We start from the raw sequence: 16,327 nt of genomic DNA, 5'->3' as shown, positions 1-16,327 counted from the left end.
CCATGTTCTAAATATTTGCTTTCTTGCTAGATGAAAAAACCGTTTGAGGACTAGGTCATGTCTTTCACCTCCAAATTTAGAGCGCCTAGCAAAGTGCCTGGAACATTATAAGGTTTTCAGTAAGTTTGTTTAATTTGTCCGGTGGGTGACCAGAATACAGAAGTATATAATTGCCATCTCTATCATACCTTTTAGAACCAAGTACTATAGAAAAACAAAGGGCAATTATTGGAGTATATATGATTAAAAACAAAAACCTGTTCTTTAATTTGAAAGACAAAGTAGTGTAAAGGAATTATTTCTTCATTTTTAGCTTCCTTGGAAGTCTTCATAAACTTGAAAAGTGAGGGCTCCTTTCTTTTCAGTAATTCTAAAGGGTATTTTTATTCATTTAACTAGAGTTTATTGCATGCCATGCACACTGCTCTAAGTGCTGGGGATGTCATAGCCATGAACAATATCAAAGTCCATACCCTAGAGGAGTTTACATTCCAATGGCGAGATTGTCAAATAACATAGAAATATATAAAATAGAATTCAGGTAGTAACACATGCTGTAGAGAAAAATAAAGCACAATAAGAGAATAAACAGGATTTTCTGTTTTAGGGAATCCAGGGTCTGTTATGAGACAGTTTTTGAGCCAAAATAATAATAATAAAATAATTAATAATAATAATGATAATGTGAGGAAATAAACAATATGTTTAGTCTCTTAAACACAAATGCTTGATTCTAAAATTTTTCGGGGTTGAATATATAACAAACTAAGGAAAAATCTTTGTCATTGTAATTGAGGGGAGACCACCTCAGTTGCTTAAAGTGGTATAACAAGTATAGATTTCAGTTGAAATGGTAATTGAATTTCCAGCCATGACCTCACCGGAACACATTAAACTCTATAATCGCTATGTCATTGACTTGTGACTTTTAAAAAAGTAGCTATGTGGCCCATCTTTTCATGTCATCAACTTCTTTTATCTATTCAAAAAAGCTTGAACCCTGAACTATATTGGTAGGTTATTTGACTTGATACATCATTTATTTTGTCACTAAAATGTGTAAAAGTGCTTTTCATCTAATTTTAAATACCTTAAACTTGACAACTTCTGCATCTTTTTAAATGTTTTATAAGCCTAATGATAGTAAAATAATATCTTAGTTTATTATTCTTTTGATTCTTTAGTTAAAATATCAAAGGTTCTTTTATTGAGACTAATTTGTTTTTGCAAACTCACCTCAAGCTCATATTACCATTGTCATTTCAAAATATCTAAATTGTCTTTTGCTTTTTAAAATGTCTCTGAAAAAGTACCAAAGTATTTGTTAAGTTAAAAAGCCTATAAAATTTCTCTAAAGGACATTTCTAGCCATGTTCAAGTTACACAGACCTACCCACAGGGCTGTAGGGAACTGAAATGAAATAACTAACTGGGGTACTGTCACTTCTTTCTGAAAAGAGTTGAAATAAACCTATGTTACTCAAATAGTTAATAACATTGCAAAGAGAGCAGCAAGTTAGAAGGGAAAAAACGATCTCAGTTGAATTTGTGCCTAATGTTACGTATCAGCAAAAGTGTCTGAACGTAAGCAAAGCAATAAGACCGTACTTGCAGTGGATATTGCAACTCACATTTCTAAATTTTGGGGGAAGTATGTCTGTCAATAACAGCAGACTTGATAATAGTCTTGGAACTTAATTGTAGATGTAATTGATTAGTTATTACTGGGGCTAATCATTGATAATTCTGTATTCTTATTTTTTTTCACACAACCTTAGATATATATGCAGTTATCTTATTTAACAGACAACAATATTGATTGCGAATATCTCAAATGTCTGTATTTTCAATGAAAGAGGCACAAAATTTCATGTGCATGTAGATATATAAACATATTCCGTTTAAAAATATTTAAAAAAGCTTTTCCCATCTTTATTCACTATTCACATTTCTATACCTTTTCATATTCTCAAACAAAAATCCTTTACAATTATATTTATGTATTAATAGTTTTTTTCCCCCTTTGGTGTGTTGAAAGAGCATAAAGTGATGGTGGCCTAAATTATTAAAATAATTACCTTAATTATTCAATTGGTTATGCTTTATTTAAGTTGAACATTTATCTAATATTAAAGTGATATGCAAGGTCAGTATTATTCTTCTGCTGTATTTAGTTATTTGTAAGGTTGTTTTAACTATTAATTTTTTCTTCCATTATGTAAGAATAACTAGGTCATCATTTTCAACTGTGTGTGTTCATAGAATTACAATACCATAGTCCTGACACACTGATTCAGAATTCCCAGGAGGAAGGTCTAAGTTTAACAAGAAAATGAGAGGCTGCTTCTTATATTTAAGCAAGTTGGGGAAATGATGAAATGAGCTATCAATGAATTACAAATAAAGACGGAGAAGCATCATCTTGCCTGTGTAAAAATCACTTCTTAAAGGTTCTTTTTTTTTTTTTTTACTTAAAGCCAAAGTCAAGAGCAAATGTTATTATTGTTGACTCTACTACAGTGGCAAGTTTAAAAAAAAAATGTCATTCAACAAATTACACTACAGTATCTAAAATAGTTATCTTTGCTTGGAAGTTAAAGTGCCTTAAGGATTCATTCTGGGTGGTAAGACTGAGCTTAGGAGAACAGGCAAAAGACCAAGAGGGGCCTCTCTTCTCCATGATTCACAAGTGTTTTTCAGAATGTGGTAAGAGGAGGAATGACATTTTCTTTTAGAAAAATAGTATTTCAATATTTTATTTACTTTTTTGTTCAAAGGGAGAATATTTTTGACCTGGTTAGCATAGTGAAAATCGTTTGAACAGGAAAAAATTACCTAAGTAAGAACATTCCTGGAGCTGAATAAAAAGTATATATTTTTCAAAACTTTGCATGAAGTCCTAAGAGACCAACAAGGTACTGACAACTCGACCTCTCAGAGGAAAAAAAAAAAAAAAAGCACAAAGAACTGAGTCTAATACTCAGCTCCCCTCAAGGGATTTTTTGTTTCTCAAATAGAAATTGAGAGTTTGAGAAGCTGAGCTAAATTTTTGGATGTCTTACAAAACTAAAGGTAAGAATATTAAAGTTCAGGACCCATTAAGAAGGAAGGATCTTAAATGGACTGAGATCTGTCTTCAAGTCTGCTAAATTGATCATTGGAATGAGGTGATATGCTTGACTTTAATCGCCCGCACAAGTAACTCATCCAGAGGATCAATTTGTCCCTAGAAATATTCATGCACAATGTTCATCATTAAATTAAAACTCACAAGGCATACCAGAAGACAAGACAAAATGATGTAATATGAATGTGCAAAACAAGCATACAAATAAAATAGATAGTAGAAGTAGAACCACAATTAATTTAGATATTGAGATATTAGAAGCACTATGTACAGACCCTTAAATATGTATAACTTTATACTCAAGATATTAGATAAAATGAATGTCAGTAAAAAAGTGAAAAAAATTTAATCAAAAGCTAAATTGGAATTAAGAAATGAAACAAAATAAGAACTGAGAATAAAACTATATATTATAGTAGCCAATTTATAAATATGCACAAAAAATACTAAAAGGAAATACACTAAAATGTTAACAGTAGTTATCTCTAGGTGATGTGATTAAGGGCTACTTATTGTCACATTCATATTTCTTTCTAATTTTAACTTTTCTTGCCAAGCTTTTACAATCAGGAAAAATTACACCATAAAAGAGCAAAAGTAAAGTAATGTAAACATAAACCTAATTATTGCTCACTTGTTAGAATCTGGCATGCATCGCTTTAGTCTAATTCATTGTTGTTGGTCTTATTTATACAGTAAAGGAGTGAATCTATGCCTATGACTTGAATAGCATCAAACATACAATAAGCTATTAGTACATTTTTAATGATTATTTTAGGTGAGGGATAATAACCAGCAGGTAAGAGTCTAAGTTTATTACTCCAAATACAAAAATAATTGTATGAGGTCTTAAGGGTCTCTAAACTCTGTACATAAATTCCTTGTATCATGGTGGGACTCTCAACTACTTGACTGATAAGGTAAAAAGAAGCCCGCATCTGATAATGTGATTCATTAACCAAATAAAAATATTAATATGTGGTTTAAAATTTGCAAACATTTTCTAAAGTAACTTCAATAATTAGTTCTGTCAGATATGCAGTTGTTTTGTCTAACTTTAGATATCTTATTCTAGGAATATTGTATGTATGTGCTGATAAAGTCCAAGTACATCTCCTTAGCTTTGCCAAAATCTAGGTAACACTATGTGTTTTCTTTTTGTGGTAAAATTATTTGTCTTACACTAAAAATATGTATGTTAAAAATGACTATGAAATTAACAAGCACACAAAAATACAAAATACATTTATATTTTTTACTTCTGCAATTGATCCTTCTTGGAAATGCAGGATTAGTTCCAATACTGACGAGGGTAATTAATGCCTAGAAAAATACAGCAAGATGTACAATACATTTTTGTTTTCAAGTTACTATTTGTTTCTCACAGGCCCTCAGTCTTCCTATAATTCCGTGAAATTTTTCAGTTTTCTCTTCCATCTCCTAGAGACTTCTTGATTAATTTTGGGCTTCCGTTTTAATGATACAGCTAAGAAAAAAATAAAAGAAAGTCAATAGCGAAAGTCAGAAAAAAATCAACGGTAGTGGTGAGCCTGCTTATTAAGGACTCTTAATTCTATATTCTGTTGACTGTGTTGTTTTTACTATTCCTTTCCTATTGTTCAAAGACCCTGAGAAGAAAGAAAATCGGGTTAAATCACGTTATAAATCACAAATTAACATTAACAGGAACTATAAGAAAAGATAGGAAAAAGCAAGTGTAAAGGGTAGTGCCATTGAGAGCATGAGGAATAAATGGCTCCCAATATCTGACCGCCTAAATGCAATCTCTAGTCCAGAGAACACAGTGATGTGACTCTTTGCAAATGCTTCTGAGACTGAAGTCCTGATTTCAGAACAGTCAGTTCCCATGTAGGCTAGTTACCTGTGTGAATCTGACTTGTTTCACTTCTACAATGTCCAATAAAGCTCATCCAGCTGGACTTAGGTGTCTTTAAAAATGTGAGCAGGCAGTACCAGGTGGATTTAAATGTGAAGTATGACTAATCTGCCAAAAGATCATCTCTACTACCAAAAGCCTACATAGTAGGCCCTCATGTCTTTTCTTTTTTCTGAATGCCTGTGGGTCACTTCTGCCTGTCCTGTTGCTGTGTGGTCAGAATCTTTTTAGCAAATAGAAAATGGAGTATTTCAGTTAGACCTAGCACGTTGTTGATTGCATGCTGTAGTACCGATTGATGGAAAATTAGGTACAAATCATTTTGTTGAAATATATTTGGTCCCCAAAATGGAACTGAACTAATGGTAGCAACACCATGATTTTATTTTCCCTGTTAATTCAACAAAGATTGGCTTTGAGAAACTTAGGTAAGTAGATTAAAATATTTGCCATTTAAATATCTTGAAAAATCAAGGATTGGAGTTGGGGCTTACAGCATGGTCAATTGAAAGGGTAAATTTGAACTCCTGTTAGAAACTTCAAATATTTTTTATCTTGTCACTATACTAATAGTATTAGAAGGGTTAACCTGTTAATCACTGGAGCTGCAGAAAAAACACAGGTTCATATGTTATTGTACCTAGCATTCCAATGCCAGTTGTTTTCCTTTATGAATTAATTAACTTTAAAATCAGATAGCTTTATTGTATTTTAGTTTTATTGATTTATAGTTTTATAGCTTGAAAACATTCTCATTCTCATTCTGCCCAATCACTTGAAAAAGTATTGGATGTGTCTCTCTGTGTGTCTACAATGGGTGTTAAAAACAAATGCGGTTGAGAAGATTTGACTCCACCATATACTTTGCTTCCTTGAACTGACCACAGATCAAAATAGATTTCAAAGACCATGATACATTTGACATTTTCAAAACTAAAATATGTATATTGCAATGTTTATTTGAGGTTCATGGAAGATAACAAATCTGAATATGCATTGAAAGGTGCTATACATTTTTGCCCTGCATTCTTTCTGATTACACTTTATAAATTATAGCTATTAAGTTTTTATGCTGCATGCTCACTAAGGTGGTCATGAAGAGATTTTTGTTATTTTGCCACTTTTCTTTATCTAAAAATTAGGAATTCACTTGTCTAAAAAATGCACATGAGAACACCACTAGGGACCATTTTACCCATAAGTGCTGTAACCTTTTGGCTGAGGCTGTGTTGATATGTAAAGCAGAGTGTATGATCTGTTTCAACTTCCCAAGTTCTGTCTCAATTTATTCACAAATTCATAGTTGAGGGACAAAACCAACTCTATGAATATATTTCAGCTCACATCTTCACAGTGGCTAAAAGGGGTGTACAAGTAAGAAAAAATTAGCCCTCATTGACTGCCAAAAGTCTCTTCTGTATTGTAAAAAAAAAAAATTAATTGCATTCACTGATGACAAGTGTGGGTGAATTTGGCAGACAAGGGGAAAGGACTTTGCTGTGTATCTGCTGTTCAAAATCTTCTCATTCTGCTAACACTTTTTCTCTTCATGTCATCAAAAATAATTTTTTACTGATTATGCTGACACCCTCATAATGCCAATTTTTTTCTTACATCTCAGCTGTAACTGTCTGTCATGATTTGCATTCAAGTGTGCTGTCTTAAAAAATGTAGCATATATGTAAAAAAAACTTTTGAAATCAATGAGCTAAAGTTTTACTTTGCTCTATGAACACCAGTTTATATATCTACACAGGACTGGACAGGGAAAACATTCATTTTCAACCTTCAGAAACTAATTTTATCTTTCTGACCAATTGATGCCATAAAGCTTACTAAGCCAATGTTTGTTAGCTTACCACACAAAGTGGTATAAAATAAGACAATTTTAGAAGGTGAATTATTTTAGTCATTTCACTTGTTCAGTGGTTTCCTTCAGGATATATTTCATTTACAAGACATACATAATCTGCCAACAATAAAAATGGGAAAAATAGAAATTCACTGCAGGTTGTTTCATGTAATAGCTGTGTTCCTGAAAATGTAACTGCAAACTGAGTCATATTTTTCCTTTGACTTGTTTTATATTGGAAAGATGTGTTCAGTACTCTGTTGCAAATAATATACTCAATGCCATAATCTTGCAACAACTCTTGTATCTGCAGTGTTTCTATATATTTATCTTTCACTAACTGGCCTGTTCTTAAACCTTTTATTACAAGTTTAAGATTAAAGCACATAGTTTCTACAGCTTCTGAAATAAACCTCCACCTTCTCCTTCCTTGCTTCTTTTTGTTTTCATTTTATTTTTTTTATTTTTAATTGCATTTTATTGTTTAGGCTATTACAGTTGTCCCCACTTTTCCCCACTTTTGCCACCTCCACCCCCCACCCCCAGTCAATCCGTATGTCGTTGTCCATGTCCGTGGGTCATGCGTGTATATTCTTTGGCTAATCCCTTCACCTTCTTTCATGTGGTCCACCCTCCCCTCTGGCAGCTGTGAGTTGGTTCCATGTATTTATGCTTCTGTTTCTACTTTGTTCATTAAATTCCACGTATAAGTGAGATCATATGGTATTTGTGTTTCAGTGACTGGCTTATTTCACTGAGCTTAATAGTTTCCAAGTCCACTCATGCTCTCCCAGAGGGTATGAGTTCCTTCTTTTTTAAAGCTGCATAGTTTTTCATTGTGTAAATGTACCACAGCTTTTTTATCCACTCACCTACTGAGAAGCACTTAAGCTGTTTTCAGATCTTGACTATTGTAAATAATGCTGCTATGAACATAAGGGTGCATATATTCTTTTGTATTGCTATTTTGGGATCCTTAGCTTTACAAGTATATCCAAGAAGTGGAATTGCTGGGGCAAAAGGGAGCTTCATTACACTTGATCTTAGCCAAAAGGCCGAGAAGCGATGGGAGCTTCATTTTTAATATTTTGCATAAACTCCATTCTCTTTTCCATAGTGGCTGCACCAGTCTGCATTCCCACCAGCAATGCACTAGGGTTCCCTTTTCTCCACATCCTCACCAACATTTGTTGTTTGTTGATTTATTGATGGTAGCCATTCTGACAAGTGTAAGATGGTATCTCATTACAGTTTTAATTTGCATCTCTCTAATAATTAGTGATGTTGAGCATTTTTTCATGGGTCTACGAGGCATCTTTGTGTCCTCTTTGGAGAAGTATCTATTCAAGTCTTTTGCCCACTTTTAAATTGGATTGTTTGTCTTCCCAGTGCTGAGTTGTGTAAGTTCTTTGTATGTTTTGGAAATTAAACCCCTATCAGATGTATCATTGGTAAATATGTTCTCCCATACAGTGGGTTTCCCTTTCATTTTGATGATGATTTCTTTAGCTGTGCAGATGAAAGATTTCTTGTAACAGATTATATTATGGATAAATGGAAAATAGAAAATTAGTAATTTCAGAAGCTTTGTGCTCTAAATCACATTCAACTGAATATTATTCTTCCTAGAAAAATTAGCATCTACCCCAAAAAACTAGTCCATAAGATATTTAAAAAAAAAAAAAAAGGCAGGATGAAGAATGAGACAGAACAAAAGCAAAATATCAAGGAATAGGATTAAATCAAAACAAAGCCATATTTTTTCCATTACTCTATAGAGAAAAATTACTAGAAAAAACATGGTACTTCATGGAACCCATTTGATGTACACCCATGGATCCCATTTAATTAATCATTAAACCTGTTTGTTGAGTCATAAATGTATCTAGTAACCTTCACCACAAATACTACTACACACATCAAACATGTTGCAAAAGGTTATTGTATTATCAAGAATTTTAAAAGCACAAGAAATCTAGTTTGCCAGTGGATTTTTTGCTGCTAATTAGGCATGGTTGGATACAACCAAGAGAATCAGATGAAAAGGGGATTTCAATGTAGCAAGTATAATAAAAATGCTGTAACACATCTCTGCCTTAGAAGCACTTAGAGTCTAGACAGGTAGCATAATCATACTAAGAATAAATTTAATAATTTACTGTATAAAAATGCACCGCTATAAGATACAAAATAAATACTGGTTATAATAAGGTTTTGGGAGAAAAGACAAAGAATTAACTTTAATTCATTTGCATCAATGGGAATATAAAGACACTGTAGCTCTCCACTCATAATCTTATTTACCAAATAGTCTTGTTAAAATCTGATTTTAATTTAAATGGGACAATTGTAATAGGACAACAATAAATTAATCAAAAATTATTTTAAAAAGAAAAAGATAAAATCTGATTTTCATTTAAACCAGTTTTCCTAATATATGTTAATAAAAGAATTTTAATTTTCATTCTTGACTTGCAGTGTTTTTCACTTGTTAGAACAAAGAAATAAGAAAGAAATGACTCTAAGTCTACAATTATTTCACTTTAGGACCTTAAAACTCCTTGCTCTCCTTCCCCCAGTTAACTATGGAAGTTTTTTATAAAAGAGTGCTCAAAAGTAGTCTTTGAACTGCTGCCACTGCATGATGTTTACCCCATTTCTCTTCCTCTCTTATTTGTTTCCACTTTTTTGTGTTCACTGTATGAAAAGATGTTTGAATTAGTCATACCGTTGGGAAGGCAGACAACTCTTTCTGCGTAAAGAGAGCTCTTTACACAGGTCTTTCTGTGTCAAGTGCAACACCCACACGGAGGAGATTGGGAGGGGCACATTTACAGCAATGGCAGCAGGGAGAGGTAGAAAGGACAAGCCGAGGGAAGCAGGAGAAGACGTAGAGAACTAGAGCAGAGGCTGCATCTATTCTCATTTGAGGGTGAGGTTTGTGGACATGACAGAGTAAGGAGGATGCTTTGAAGGAACTGTGTGGCGGAAGGTAAACTAAGAGTAACTAGAACCAATTCAATATTCTTGTAATTTCTACAAGAATACCCAGAAGGACCTATTTTGTAACCCACATAAAAATTTCTTAAATTTCTCTGTATCTTTACTGAGGATAAAAAGCTGTTGCCGTATATGTTACATATATTTTCTCATTTGTCTTTTACCTTTTGATTCTATTGTTTGAATTTTTAAACAATCATAAATTTTATAATTTTAGAGAGTGAACCCTTTTCACTTGTGAGTATATCATCAGCATTAAGCTTATCAATGTTTCCTAAAAATGTATACAAACATCCATCCATACTTTTCTATTTTTTCTATGTTTATTTTCACAGTTAATTCTTTAATCAGTCAATTTTATCTACCGGTTATCTCATAATCATTTATAAAGTAAGAGAACATTTCTTCAAATTTTAAAAACCACCTTTACTACATACTAAATATTTAAATACTCAAATTTTAATTTGGAAGATTTATATTCTGTTCCATTTATGTATCATTTATTTCAGCACATGTACAATATTCAACTAATTTTTGTAGTTTTATAATATGTTACCGGATGATATAGACCCTCCCCAATCATTATTATCCCTTCAGCTCTTTCTTGGCTTTTTAGGATATTGTGGTTATGTAAACATAACAGAATTTGTCATTTAAAATATTTTGAAGTGTAGAATTCAGTGGTATTAAGTACGTTCCCTGCATTGTGCAATCATCACCACTTTCCAGTTTCAAAACCCTTTCCTACATCAGAAGGGTGCCCTGTGGCCACTAAGCAGTCACTCCTTTACCCCCTTCCCCTCTAGCCTGGCAACCACAGATCTGTTCTCTGTCTCTAATGGATTTCACATAAATAAAATCATACATATTTGTCCTTTTGGCTTATTTCGCCAAGCATAATGTTTCCCAAGGTTCATCCTTGTTCTGTGTATCAGAATTTCATTTCTTCCTATGGCTGAATAATATTCCATTGTATGGATAAATTTCATTTAATTTATCAATTCATTGATTGATGGATATTTGGGTTGTTTTTAACTTTTGGCTAGTGTAAATAGTGCTGTTATACACACACACATACAATTTTTTGTTTGAACACCTCTTACGAATTACTTTGGGAGTAGAATTTGTTGGGCCATAAGGAAATTCTATGTTTACCTTTTTGAGAAATTCCAAAACTGTTTCCACAGTCACTGCACCATTTTAAATTCTCATCAGCAGTGTATAAGGGTTCCAATTCCCTCCTTCCCCTCCTTCCTTCCTCCCTTCCTTCCTTCCACCCTTTCTTCCATCTATTCTTTCTTCCTTCTTTGTTTTAAAATTCACTTTCTGTTATTAATTGAATCTTTTTTAAGGTATATTTTATTGATTATATTGTCACAATAGTTCCATTTTTTCCCCTTTGCTCCCCCCATCCAGCACCCCCCTCCCCCAGCAATCCCACCTTTCCCCAGTCCATGCCCATTGGTCATGCATGCAATCTCTCCGGTTTCTCCCTCATCTATATTATTATTTTAGAATTAATTTATTAATTGATTACTTTTCATAACAATAAAAAAGTAACATTCCCTCCCCTCAGACTTTAGACCCTTTATGATCTTATAGAGGACAGTGGCGACAGTCTCATACTCTTGTAACTGCTTCAAGCTGGACGTGATCATCATCCTACCTACACTTGGGTCCAGAATTCCCTAATAAGAGTGGGGGTGTGGTGGGGATGGTGGCCATTACATTTCCTAAATGGTTATTGTTGATATATAGGACATGTTCAGACCACTTTGCTAGTGACCCATTTTGTCTTCCTACTTTAAATTTCTATATTATTGTGTAGATATCAGTAAAATGCAGTTCCTTACCTTATACTGCTTTGTATTATTCTCCAATTGTTTAATGTAGGAAAGCAATTTCTTTTCAATAATATTTCAGACTAGTCAAGGGCAGGCATATCTATATCATCTATGCTTTTGGATTACCCCAAATACCTAGCACAATTATTTAAGACATATTTAATGGCCTTATTAAAAATCATCTTATCATTTGTGTTACAGATAATTTGAGGAGAGCCTATGATATAGAATTCTAGGTAACTATAGGTTATTGAAGGAACTCTAGAATCACATCAAGTTTAGATAGGGAAATAAATAGGCTATAGTAATTGGTTTTAAAGTAGGAATAAGAGAAAAATCCAAGGGAAAGAAAATGAAGAGTCAGTAGAACTTGATCACAGTGTACTTTCTTTTTTTCCATATTTACTAATGCACATAGAAAGTCATGTATCAAAGAGGATTGAAATAGTCTGAAATAGTTCTGTGTCTTCCCAAAATTCTTCTTAGTGTCATTAGAACCTGCAAACAACTGTACATAGTTATTACAATATTATCGACTGTTTCCTATGATGTACTTTAGATTCTCATGTTTTATAACTGGAAGTTTGTACTCCTTAATCCTTTTACTCTTTTGGTTTTCCATAAGGCTTTAAAAATCCAAGCCATGTTTACCTTAGAAATAACCAAAAAGGCAATTTTAATACCAACATTACAGAACTTCTAAATGTTATTTTAATATGATCTATCTTATTGACAAAATTAAATCTTTATAGTTACAAAAACATTTTAAAATTCTGAATCTAACATTTTACCTATTTATAATTCACCTGACTCAGGATTAAGGTTGGTTGAGGCCCTGGGCACACAAGAATATATTGGGCCCCTTAAAAAAAAAGAGAGAGAGACAGGGAAAATAAAAATACATGGTTTTGCAGGGCCCTTCATAAGTTAGGGTCCAGGGCGTGCGCCTGGTGCACCGGCCATTAAATCCACCTCAGCATAAATCTTAGGAAAAAGCATAGAGTTTTGATCCTTGAGAGTAATTCTCTCTGAAATTGCTATTATTTATTAAGAATACTGTCTAACAGGTACAATCATAAAATCTTCCTACCCACCTCAGCACATGAAAGCAAATAAAAGTGTTCTTAAATTTAGAACTAAAATTTTATCTTCTTCACTAAGACCATAGACCAGAAAAGAGACTGAAAACAAAAAGAACTTCCTCTTTTCTCATTCTCTCTCTCTCTCACTTATAGCAAGTGTTGAATGTGTTATATATCTTTTTTTTTTCTAATTCTCAAATATATTGATTTTTCTAAGGCTGCATTTAATAGGAGAAGTTCCATAGGGAAAAACAAACAAACAAAGGATGTTGGATTCACATAAGTTTGAGAAGTGCTATTTGTTACATTATATTTTTGGAAATTCACAGTTCATATTAGTAATAGTGAAGTTTTCTAGAACTTATGCAGAAAAAAAAAAAACTGTTTAAATTTGAATATCCCAAATTTACTTGAGCATGGAACCATTTACACTTAACAACACTTAAATTACCATGGTAGTCAGGATCTGCTTGGTCATGCCATGATAACAAGAAACCAAAAAAACTCAGTGGCATAACATAAAAAAAGTATTTCTCAAGCATATAACATATCTAAATATGGCTCAGGAGAAACTTCTGTTTGTGGTGTTTATGAGTTTTTCTTTTCACATTTACTATAACAATGGTAAATTCAGCAAATCATGTACTTTAAAAATTATACTTGATATAAAAGATTATATTAGTTTTAAATGTACATCATGATTCAACTTAAATATACCTTACCAAGTGAGCACCACAATAATTCTAGTAACTGTCATTATACATAGTAATTATATTATTGACTATATTCCCTTTGCTGTACATTACAACCCTGTGAATTATTTTGTAACTGGAACTTTCTATTTCTTAATCTCCTCCCCCTTTTCCACACATTTCTAGTTATAGGTCATTGTTTTTCATCCTTAGAATATTTTGTTTTAATCCTTTTTAGTCTGCCCAGTCTCTGTTGGGAAATCAGCAGACAATCTTATGGGAGCTTCCTTGTAGGTAGCTAACTTGTGCTGCTTTTGAAATTATCTCTTTATCTTTAATCTTTGCCACTTTAATTATGATATGTCTTTGCGTGGGTCTCTTTGGATTCATCTTGTTTTAGACGTCCTGCACTTTCTAGACTTGTGTGTCTATTTGCTTCATGCAGTTAGGGAATTTTTTCTTTCACTATTTCTTGATGTAAGTTTTCAGTTCCTTGTTCTTTTTCTTCTCCCTCTGGTAGCCTTCTGATCTATATGTTGTTATGCTTGAAGTTGTCCTACCAGTCCTTTAAACTATCCCCATTTATTTGATTTTTTTCTTCTTTGCTGTTTTGATTGGATATTTTTTGCTACCTTATCTTACACAAAAAGTCTTGCTTTTAAAAATAGAAGAGTACCTAAATAGACATTTCTCCAAGGAAGACACAGAGATGACCAATAGTCATATACAAAGATACTTAAAAAGACTTCTGGCCAAGATGGAGGCATAGATGACACGCTGCGTCTCCTTCCACAGCTAAGAAGGAATACAACTACCTCAAAACTAGAAACAACCAGAAGTTCCAGTAAATCAAACTGCATGGAAGTCCAAAAAACAAAGCTGTAAACAAGAAATACTCATCCAGACAGGTAGGAAGAGTGGAACTGGGGTGGAGAGGACACGGTGCGATGATGGCAGCTGCAGTGGCAGTGGCAGTGGCAGGCCAGAAGAAAGCACAGTACATGTTTTAAAAAGTCAGAAGGGACACCTGGGGAGCATTCTCAGCTCTTCACTGGAGCCCGCAGCTCATGATCCCAGCACTGGGAAAAATCAAGCCTTATTGCTTCTGATTGTGCAGACCAGTGGGGGTTGGGGTGGAGGCAGGAACTGCTGGTCTCTCAGTAGAGTCCGCTTGTTTAAAGGATCCCCACAGTTCTGGAATGCCCTCAGACCCATCCATCCACTCTGGGAACAACAGCCAGGGCAACAGCTAAAGAGGCGCCAGTCTAGTGTGGAAGTGGGAGAGGTGACTGGAAAAGGAGCAAGTGCTGAGCAGGCGGCATTATTCCCTTTCAGACCCCTCCCCCACATACAGCGCCACAATGTGGTGAAACAGGTTGCCCTGTACTGACAAATTCCTAAGGCTCTGCCCCTTACAACATAACAGGAGTGACAGCTCTACCTGGGACATGGAGGCAAACAAACACAGGAACCTGTCAGAGTGAGGAGACAGAGAAGTATGGCCCGAAAGGGGAAACAGTTCAAGGTTCTAGTGGGAGAACTAAGTGACGAGGAGATAGCCAACCTCACAGATGAGGAGATAGACAACCTAACAGGTGCAGAATTCAAAACACTGGTGATAAAGATGCTCACAGGCTTGACAGATATGCTTGAGTATGGCAAATGCATAAGAGAAGAAGTGAAGGCTATGCTAAGTGAAACGAAGGAAAATCCACACAAAGCCAATGGTGAAGGAAAGAAAACTTGGGTTCGAATCAATGATTTGGAACATAAGGAAGAAAAAACAGTCAACCAGTGCAGAATAAGGAAGCAAGAATTGAAAAAAATGAGGAAAACTTCCCAAATTTTGTGGAGACGGACATACAGGTGTGGGAAGCACAGAGGGTCCTAGGCGAACTGGACCCAGAGGGGACCACACCAGGATGCATTATGACTGAGATGCCATAGGTGAAAGATAAAGACAGAGTCCTGGGGGCAGCAAGAGAGAGGCAGAGAGTTGCCTGCAAGGGGGGGGGAGGGGGTGCCTATAGGACTATCAGCTAATTTCTCAGAGGACACTTTGCAGGCAGGAAGGGACTGGCAAGCAGTATTCAATGTGATGAAAGGCAACCTGCATCCAGGATTACTCTATGCGGCAAAGCTATCATTTAGAATGGAAGGGCAGATGAAGTGCTTCCCAGACAAGGTAAAGTTAAAGGAGTTCATCATCACCAAGCCATTTATTATATGAAATGTCGAAGGGACTTACTTGAGAAAAAGAAGATCAAAACTATGAACACTAAAATGACAACAAACTCACAACTATCAACAACTAAATCTAAAAAATAAAAACAAAATCCAACTAAACAAACAAGAATATGAACAGAATCATAGGTATGGGGATCATATGAAGGATTATCAACTGGGAGGGGGAAGAGGGAGAAATGGGGAAATGGTGCAGGGATTAAGAAGCATAATTGATTGGTACAAAATAGACAGGGGGACGTTAAGAATGATATAGGAAAGGGTGAAGCCAAAGAACTTATATGCATGACCCATGGACATGAACTAAGGGGGGTGGGATTGCTGGCGGGTAGAGGGTACTGGGCAGAGGGGAGCAAAGGGGAAAAATTGGAACTACTGTAACAACATAATCAATAAAATATACTTTAAAAAAAGATACTTAAGGTCGCTAGTCATCATAGAAATGCAAATTACAACCACAATGAGATATCACCTTACTCCTATCATAATGTATACTATTAATAAATCAACAAACAGCAAGTGTTGGCAAGGATGTGGAGAAAAGTTTACCCTTGTGCAGTGTTGGTGGAATGGCAAATTCGTGTAACCT

This window comes from Furipterus horrens, unplaced genomic scaffold (assembly GCF_987537825.1).
Source record: "Furipterus horrens unplaced genomic scaffold, mFurHor1.1.pri manual_scaffold_7, whole genome shotgun sequence".
Taxonomy (NCBI): domain Eukaryota; kingdom Metazoa; phylum Chordata; class Mammalia; order Chiroptera; family Furipteridae; genus Furipterus; species Furipterus horrens.
The sequence above is the reverse complement of the archived record's forward strand: the minus strand, read 5'-3'. Positions refer to the sequence as shown.